We start from the raw sequence: 7,990 nt of genomic DNA, 5'->3' as shown, positions 1-7,990 counted from the left end.
CCCTCAGTGCAGTCTCCAGAAACTCCTGAAGGTCATGGCCCTCAAGTGTCCATTCTCTGCCTCCCCCTGTGCATTTAGACAAGAGCTAAAACCTTCCAGAGACTCAGAGGTATAGGACAGACCCTCTCTCTGAACTCTCAGAAAGGAACTGACCTGCTGACATGACTTCAGAGTTCCAGCCTCCAGAACTGTCAGTGAATAAATTCCTGTTGTCTTTAAACCACCCGGTCATGGTAACTTGTTGTGGCAGCCCTGAGAAATGAATCCAGAGGCTCACTAGAAATCCACTGAGTGAAGAAAAGAAGGAAAGAGCAACTCTGTCACAAAGAACCAGCTTCGCAGGGGTGCAGAGGAGTGAGAACACACTGCACAGTAGCGGAAAGCTCAGTAATCAGGAAAGTTCCCTGGGAAGCAAGGAAGAATTGCATGTTAGAGCACACATATTAGTGTGTATTTTTTACACGGTTTTGTGATTATATGTTTGTGTGCCCATGCATGTACTTCCTGGAATTCTACTCTGCTTTTATGAATTCTGGTGTAGTATGCTTCTGTATGATTGCTGGGTGCCTTGGCCTGTATGCGGGACTTGTATGTCAGGGGCATGAATCTAGATAGTCTACAAGTCTGTGTACTGAATTCAAAGCAGTCATGGGAAGACTTGGGCAGGGATGGCTCTGTTTCTCTGTTTGCTTTCTTGGCGCACACTGTGAATACCCCTTGCCAGAGTGTGCAATGACGGATAGACATAAGGAGCCGAGGTCCACCTGTCTGGTTCAAGAACACAAGACAGGACAGACAAACCTGGATTGCACTCATTGGCAGGAGGCCTGTGAGAGACATAGGGCTCAGTTCTTGGGCTGCAAAGATGGCCCAACAGTCAGTGCACGCTGCTCTTGCAAAGGTCTAGGGTTCAGCTCTCAGCACTCATTTGTGCTCACAACAGCCTACAGCTCCAGTCAGAGGATCCAACGTCTTCTTCGTGCCTCCTCGTGTCCTTTATATGTGTGGTGCATATATATCCATGCAGGTTCACACACATTCACATAGATTTAAAACAAAACAAAACAAAACTATTTAAAAAATGTTCTTGAGGTTGACAGCTATAGGTGGCCTTAGATGTGGTTATGGTCCCAAGTGGACCTTGGCCTAGCTGCCTTGAGTTGTCTTTGTGGCTAAAAGCACAGGAGCAGAATTTTGTTCCTAACACCCACATCAGGCAGTTCATGTTTCGTGTAGCTCTAGCTCCAGGGAGATATGATACCCTTTTCTGGGCACTTACACACACACACACACACACACACACATACACACACACACACACTGTACATAATGTTATGGTTTGGTCAAATCCTTACCTGCCTGAGAATCACTTCTTAGGGGATTCCCACCCCCGGGAGACAGGTTCCAGCTGAGGGCAGGAAGGAGAATCGGGACCACCCCCACACCAGCCTTCGAAGAAGGCTGCATTATGTGTACACTTTTTTTTTTCTTCTGGGGAACATCACAGCCACAGAGTTCTATGAAATCTAAGAATGACTTCTATGCTCCAGGCTGACATTGAGAGCATGAGCGTGTGCGTGGTATGTGCAGGTGTGTGCAAGCATGCGGAACTTCCAACCTGCTTCCTCTCTGAGAATATGGTCAGATCAGGATGTCAAGTGCAGCCCCAGGCCCTGCCAGCTGCTGCCATGGTCAGATTGCGGGGGGCTGCCCTTGATGGGGCTGGTAGAACAGACAGAGCCTGTGGTAAGGACAGGAAGAGAGGGGGTGGAGGCTGCTGCTTTGAGGGGAGGGCTGGCTCTGCTGGCTTTGACAGACTCTTAGACTGAGATGCTTTCAGGCAGAAGAAAGCCTTGGATTTGGAGCTGGAATGGACAAGCAGGGTGAGATGAGAGTGCACGCAGCACTGCGAAGGAAGAGCTAGGACTTTTCAGGACCTTGGCCAGCACCCTAGGGCTCCTGGGTGCTGTCAGCCAATTTCCGGAGGCATAGTCCCAGGCCATACCTATGGATGTGGTGGAGATGCTGAGGGAAAGATACACCTAAAATTCAGGACGTAGATGGGACTTCATTGGAATTATAGGAGCTCGTGAAAAAGCCAGATGTGGAACAGGAAGAAGGTCCCTCATATGTAACTATAGGTGACCCGCCAAGAATGAGGAAAGAGAATATTCTGAGGCTCAGAGCTGTGAAGGAGGAAAAGCAGCTTGGGGATGGAGGGAGGGGGTAGTTGTCCATGCTGGGGATTTCTTTGCCCTCTAGTGTCAGGCACTGGGCCAAACATTCTGTGCCTTACCGCTTGCCATCCTTGGATGCCCAAACTCTATTGTTCCTTTGGGAAGTGGTCCAGGAGCAGGGCCACTCCTGTGGCTATTCCTGGAGTCCTCTCCCATGTCCCTCTTTGCTGCTGCCTGCCACTTTCCTCTGCCTGCCTGCTGCTGCCGTAGCTCTGCCCTTTGCACCCCCATTACAGCCAGAAAGACTTGCCTGCCGCCACTGCAGGAATGCCCCCTCTGCCTCCCAGACCCCGCGGCTCTCTTCCTTCCAAAGAACTTTTTAAGAGCAATTAATCAACCTTATCACATCCTTTCTATAGCATCCCAGGCAGGGAGGGACACAGACAAAGCGTCCCGCTCCTGGAGGCCAGGCATGTGGATATGTGGATACCCAAGCAGCTGGTTGACAAATCCTTCCCCAAGGACAGCTCCCTCCTCCAACTTTGGAACTGGCTGCAGTCTGAGCCTGATCCAGAGGAAAAGTCAGGACACCCTGCTTGTTCTCAGTCCTGCCTTCTAACTCCCTTCACCATTCACTCCTTTTTTTTACTTCAAGCTTGTGCCTCCAATCCTTCCCTACGCAACTTCTTGAGTTAATGGTCATGTGCAAAGGATTTGGAGAGGCATAAGCATGAGTGTACAACCTCCATGAATGACAACCTTTCCTCTGCACATGGGCCCCGCTACTATGCTGCGGCCAATGACGTGGATAAATAGTGTGTCTGAATGCAAATGTGTTCGGACAACATGCAGCTCACAGTCCAGTCTAGGTTCTGATGATTTGCTCTGTAGAGAGTAGCAGTCACATAGTGGGGCCCCGGGTAAGAAGATTCCTGGGGCCACCTGGGCTGGACCAGATGCCAGTAGGTGAAGCCCCACCACTCCTCTGCTCTAGCATCCAGCTGGGTCTGGAGATGACCCTAGAGGGTAATAGGGCAGCTAGGAAGAGAGCGGGACAAAATGAGATGTTAACTAAGCACCAGCTGATGACAGGCTCTGCCCTTAGATACCCTATACACGTGAACTCATATTACCCACCTGACACCCCCAAGAGCTCTTTTTCAAAAGTGAAGGTTTACTTTTATTTAATATGTGCATGTTGTGTATTCTGTTGCTCAGGGAAGTCAGAAGAAGGCGTTGGAGTTACAGGCAGTTGTGATCCACCTGCTGAGGGTGCTGGGAACTAAACTAGGTTCTCTGGAAGAGCACCAAGCATTCTTAACCACTGAGCCATCTCCCCAGCATCCCCCCCCCCAAAAAAAAAAAGAGAAACGGGATCCTAAGGGGACTGATGTTGAATATAATAAAGAGTTCACAGTGAAGAAGTCACAAAGCCTGTCTTGGACCACTTTTTTTTTTTTTTAATCTTAGCAGCATTTTAAAATATAAGTCATATAGCACACAGCTTCCCAATGTCCCTAATAAGAATCCCTTTTTCTTTCCATGCTCAGCAAGTCCATGAACCTTCCTAACCTAAGCCCTGCTCATTCCATCGCCCATACATGTGCCCCCTCTCCTCAAGGCTCTTGCCCTCACTACATCACCGCTTTAGGTATTTTCCCTCCAAATCTCCATGCGGCAGCTTCTCATGTTTCAGGTCATATGTCGCCTCCTCAGAGAGCCCTTCCCCTACTGCCTGGGCACCAGTGGCAACCCTCCTTTCATCCCAATTTATTTTCTTCACAGCAATTAAAATTATTTATTTCTCACCTTAATCATCCGCTGTCTTGTGGCTAGAACAGAAGTTCCTTCGGGGAAGAAACCTTGTTTGTTCACCATAGTATTCCCAGGGCCTGGTGTTTCATAAGTGCTCAATAAATGTTTGATAACTGAGTGGTCTCTGAAAAGCTTCAGGGGCTCCAAGAGGGACACGGTGGTGGGGGTGAGAATCGGGGTGTGGTGAGAACTCAGCCACCAGGCTGCAGAGTACACTGCAGCCTGATCACTGGGCAGCTGAGCTGTCTGTCTGTCCACAAGGTAGCCTAGCCTCCCTTGCTGGATGGAGAATGTATGTGGACATATTTCCTCAGACGTTGCCTGGAGTCGGGTGGAAGGGATGAAGTTGCCTGGTGTTGCTCAATCAGAGATGAGTGCCCTTGGGCCCCGCAGGCATCCCCCAGCCCTTCCAGAGTTGGGGTGAGGTTTAAGGAAGCTCTAGAGCCTGCTTTGCCTGCCCTCAGGGTTGCAGCAGGCATTGCCTGGAGGAGGGGAAGGCTGCTGCTCAAGGAACCTGATCTTTTGCATTTGCTGACATTCTTAGATTTGGCATTTACAACCTCAGGGTTCTATTCCGAGGAGGCCTTTTGCATTTGATGTAAATATTATGGTGATGAGAGGTGACACAGAGAAACCCTGTAGGAAATCGAAATCCACCCCCACCAGGCTGGGAGCCTCTCCCGCTGCCTCTTTGGGTTGGCAAGCAGGGGACTGATTCCTCCCAGGTCTTGGGTTAACCCAGAAAAGCCCCCTCCACCCATAGGCAGCAGGGTCTGGGAGCTGCACATTAGTTATTTTTCCAATTTGTAGAACCACATTCATCCATCAATGTGGGAAGCAATCAGGGTGAGTCCTAAGCCAAACGGTGCTACAGCTATTCTTGGGGGAGGGGATGAGGGGTACAGGGCGGGGATGTTGTTTCCCAGAGGAAGGGTGGGAAGTCCTTAGCTGGACAAGACTGGAAATGAAGGCTCCAAGCCATGGGGTGCTCCCTAAGTCAGCTGCTGTCCCATGCACTTCTTCAGTGACTCTCAGTTCAAACTATCCCCTAGCAGTTTACCCTGGATTTACATGTCTCTCCTGAGTACTGGGGCCCTCTGGCAGCTGTAGTGTTCCTCAGTGACAGACTCCTGTTCTCTTCCCAGACTACTTGGGAGGTGACACACCGCCCCCCCATCCTTCCCTCGCAGCAGGATGCTGGGACTGGGGGGATGCTGTGTGTCCAGAGACAACTTGCTGATCTCTGAGCTTCGGTCTCCATATCCTTCAAATGGGTAAGCTATTGTCATGAGATTCTATGAAGATCCCACAGTTAGGTGCCTAGGTAGCAGAGCATCAGGTACAGAGGGCTTGTGAACATCAGGTACAGAGGGTCAGCCACTGTTCCGGGAGCCCATCATGCACAGCTTCTCTTTCCACTGTGCCATGATCTCTGCCTCAACACTGGCCAGACACCCAGTTGACAGACTGGTTCTTGGAGTGTTTCTGATATCATCAATGGCTAGGACAGCCAAGTTCTAATTCTGGAGCCAGAGACAGAAGTTCAAATCCAAGTGTGGCGTCAGACATTAGACTTTTCAAAGTTTTAATGATTTCGTCATTTCTAAGAAGGGAGTGGATTTTACAAAGACTAACTGGGAAAGGGCCTGGTATTTGTCAGGCCCTTCCTGAACATCACTATAAAAAGTTTTATGTTGTAACGGGAAAGACCTCTGATTTGAGATCAAGAGATCTAGGTTAAATCTACCTCCATCTCTTATTTACTGTACTATCTTTAGCCAAATATTGCACCTCTAGTTGCCGATCTATAGAAAAAAAACATGTCAAGTGCACCTCTGAGACTCACACTTGTCATCCTAGCACTTAGCAGGTCAAGGCAGGGAGAGCGCAATGAGTTTTAGGCCTGCCTGGGCTGCAGCGTGGGACACAGTCTCAAAGCCAGCCAGCCACCCAACACTCCAGAAAGAAAGCATGCTAGAGTGAAGAAAACCGAGGATCTGCCATGAGGACGATGCTCAATGCTTATATAATGAAAAACAACAGTAGAAAGAGTTAGGATCTGGATTGAGAGAACTTCGGTAGATAGCTTAGATTTGTTATTTGCTTTGTGTGTGACTTGGACAAACGATTTCACCTCTTTGAACCTTGAATTCTCTTGCTATAAAATAGGATAATATGTATCCCCCAGCATTGCAGAGTTAAATTAGACAGTTAATATTAAAATACCTCATAAACCATAGGACGCTGTGTTCGCTCTGGTTTAACATTACTTTGAAGAGGGCCCTGGGCAAGGAGCTGTGAGGGCCTCAGAGATATTCAGAGCTGTGGTTCTGTTCCCAGGCGACCTATGACAGATATGGGGAGTGAAGACACCAAAGGGCAGAGCCCCATGGAGACCTCCACCTACTCACTGAGCACACACAGGCAGGGAAGGCCTATGGGAGAGTGTAGGTTAGGTCTGGCAGAGGAGCCTAGAAGGCCAAAGTCAGGCTTCTAGATTTACGGTCCTGTGGGTAGAGGTCTCCAAGAGCTCATGTGGTGACTCCTGGCCCACTGAGTCACCTCCCCCAGTCACCTCTGAAGCCAGGGAATGCAGAGACAATTGTGAAACCATTTAAATCAGCTATTCAGTGGGTGGCCTTTCCCCAAAGGTCAGTGGCCTATCTGGTCACCACAGCTGGCAGTCACAAAGGACCTGCCGAGAATCCAATCTAATGGCATTGCAGAGGCCAAAGCCACTCTTCTGGGAATGGGAGGGTGAGGTGCAAGGTGATTTTGCCGCTGTCACAATTTCCCTTTAGACGCAACCTGTCTAGAGGGCAAAAATAGCAGCTTTTCAGGCAGGAAAGTGTTGTGACATCATCCCTAGAATCAGCCAGTTCCATCAACTCCACTGCAGTCAGCCAATCTCACTTGCCCCTTGGAGACACAGGCCAAGGTTCTAAGGGACAAGTTTGATGGCCCAAAGGTCCCATCTAGCCTCTTGGGCCCCCAGTTCCTTTCCAAGCTCTGTCTAAGAACAAGACACTCCCACACCCAGCTGATAGCTACTAGGAAAAGTAGACAGTGCTGGTGCCTGTGGCTGTACTTTCAACCACTCTGGGGCCCCAGGGCTGAGTATAAGGCCTGCAGGGTTAGGAGCGTACAGACTGGGATAGAGATTTGAGGTTGATCCAGAGGTTGTCCTGAAGGAGAGAGAAGTCAACCTGCAGCTTCTGAGAAGAAGGTAGGAAATAAGACTAGAAAGAGAACAGAGAGGGGTGTGTGTGTGTGTGTGTGTGTGTGTGTGTGTGTTTGTGTGTGTGTGTGTGTGTGTGCTACAGCAGAAGACAGCAGGCAGGAATGGGACTCCACAGCCTCCACTGATTAGAAGGGTTTTGAAATTGATAAATTACTTTGTATCAGGGCAAAATGATTTGACCAGATTTCAAATGTCTTAGAGAAGGGGAAGCTTCTCTTGGGCCAAGTATTGATTGCATTTAATAGAGCTGGGACTTTCTCACTTAAAAACAACAAAATAAACATCTAGAAGAAGGCACTAATCTCTTCCCCCCTCCTTCTCTGTCTTTCTCCTCTCTTCTTTGCTCTCTTTCTCCCTCCTCCTCCTCCTTAAGAACAGGAAAGAGTACAGAGACCCGCCCCGCCCTGGAGGCACTGCTGATGTTGAGCTGTGGAGATCCTTTGGAGCAGATTGATGGTGGGGGTTTGGGAGAAGAGGGGGCCTTGGGTTGGTCCCATTCTTCACAGATCGATTTTTGCCAAACAGGGACTGTCAGAGCCTTTGATAAATCACTAGTCCAAGTGATGAATGCCCTAAGGCAGGCTAGGGTGGGGCAGGGGCTAGGATGCTAGTCTAGGAGGCAACCCAGGGAAGAAGAGGGTCGAGGATGAAGGGCTAGTGGGCACAGGGAACCGGGCAAAGCTAGCCCTAGATAACTCTGCAAGATACTCAGATACCTTGTCGCTCAACAGCATTTGACCACAATCATTGGCTCATC

At 49.4% G+C, this 7,990-nt stretch overlaps 1 long non-coding RNA gene across 2 annotated transcripts in view; it reads left to right on the top strand.

The window, feature by feature from the left end:
- The first annotated feature begins 5,135 nt into the window (after window positions 1–5,135).
- Window positions 5,136–7,990, top strand: part of LOC132652325 (uncharacterized) — a 64,261-nt gene continuing 61,406 nt past the window's right edge. For both annotated transcript variants that reach the window (XR_009589833.1, XR_009589832.1), the window contains exon 1: window positions 5,136–5,266. This is a non-coding gene — a long non-coding RNA (uncharacterized LOC132652325). The remainder of the gene's footprint in view (window positions 5,267–7,990) is intronic.

The sequence above is a fragment of the Meriones unguiculatus genome, chromosome 2 (assembly GCF_030254825.1).
Source record: "Meriones unguiculatus strain TT.TT164.6M chromosome 2, Bangor_MerUng_6.1, whole genome shotgun sequence".
In the NCBI taxonomy this organism is placed as follows: Eukaryota; Metazoa; Chordata; class Mammalia; order Rodentia; family Muridae; genus Meriones; species Meriones unguiculatus.
This window is presented reverse-complemented; position numbering and strand designations above follow the sequence as displayed.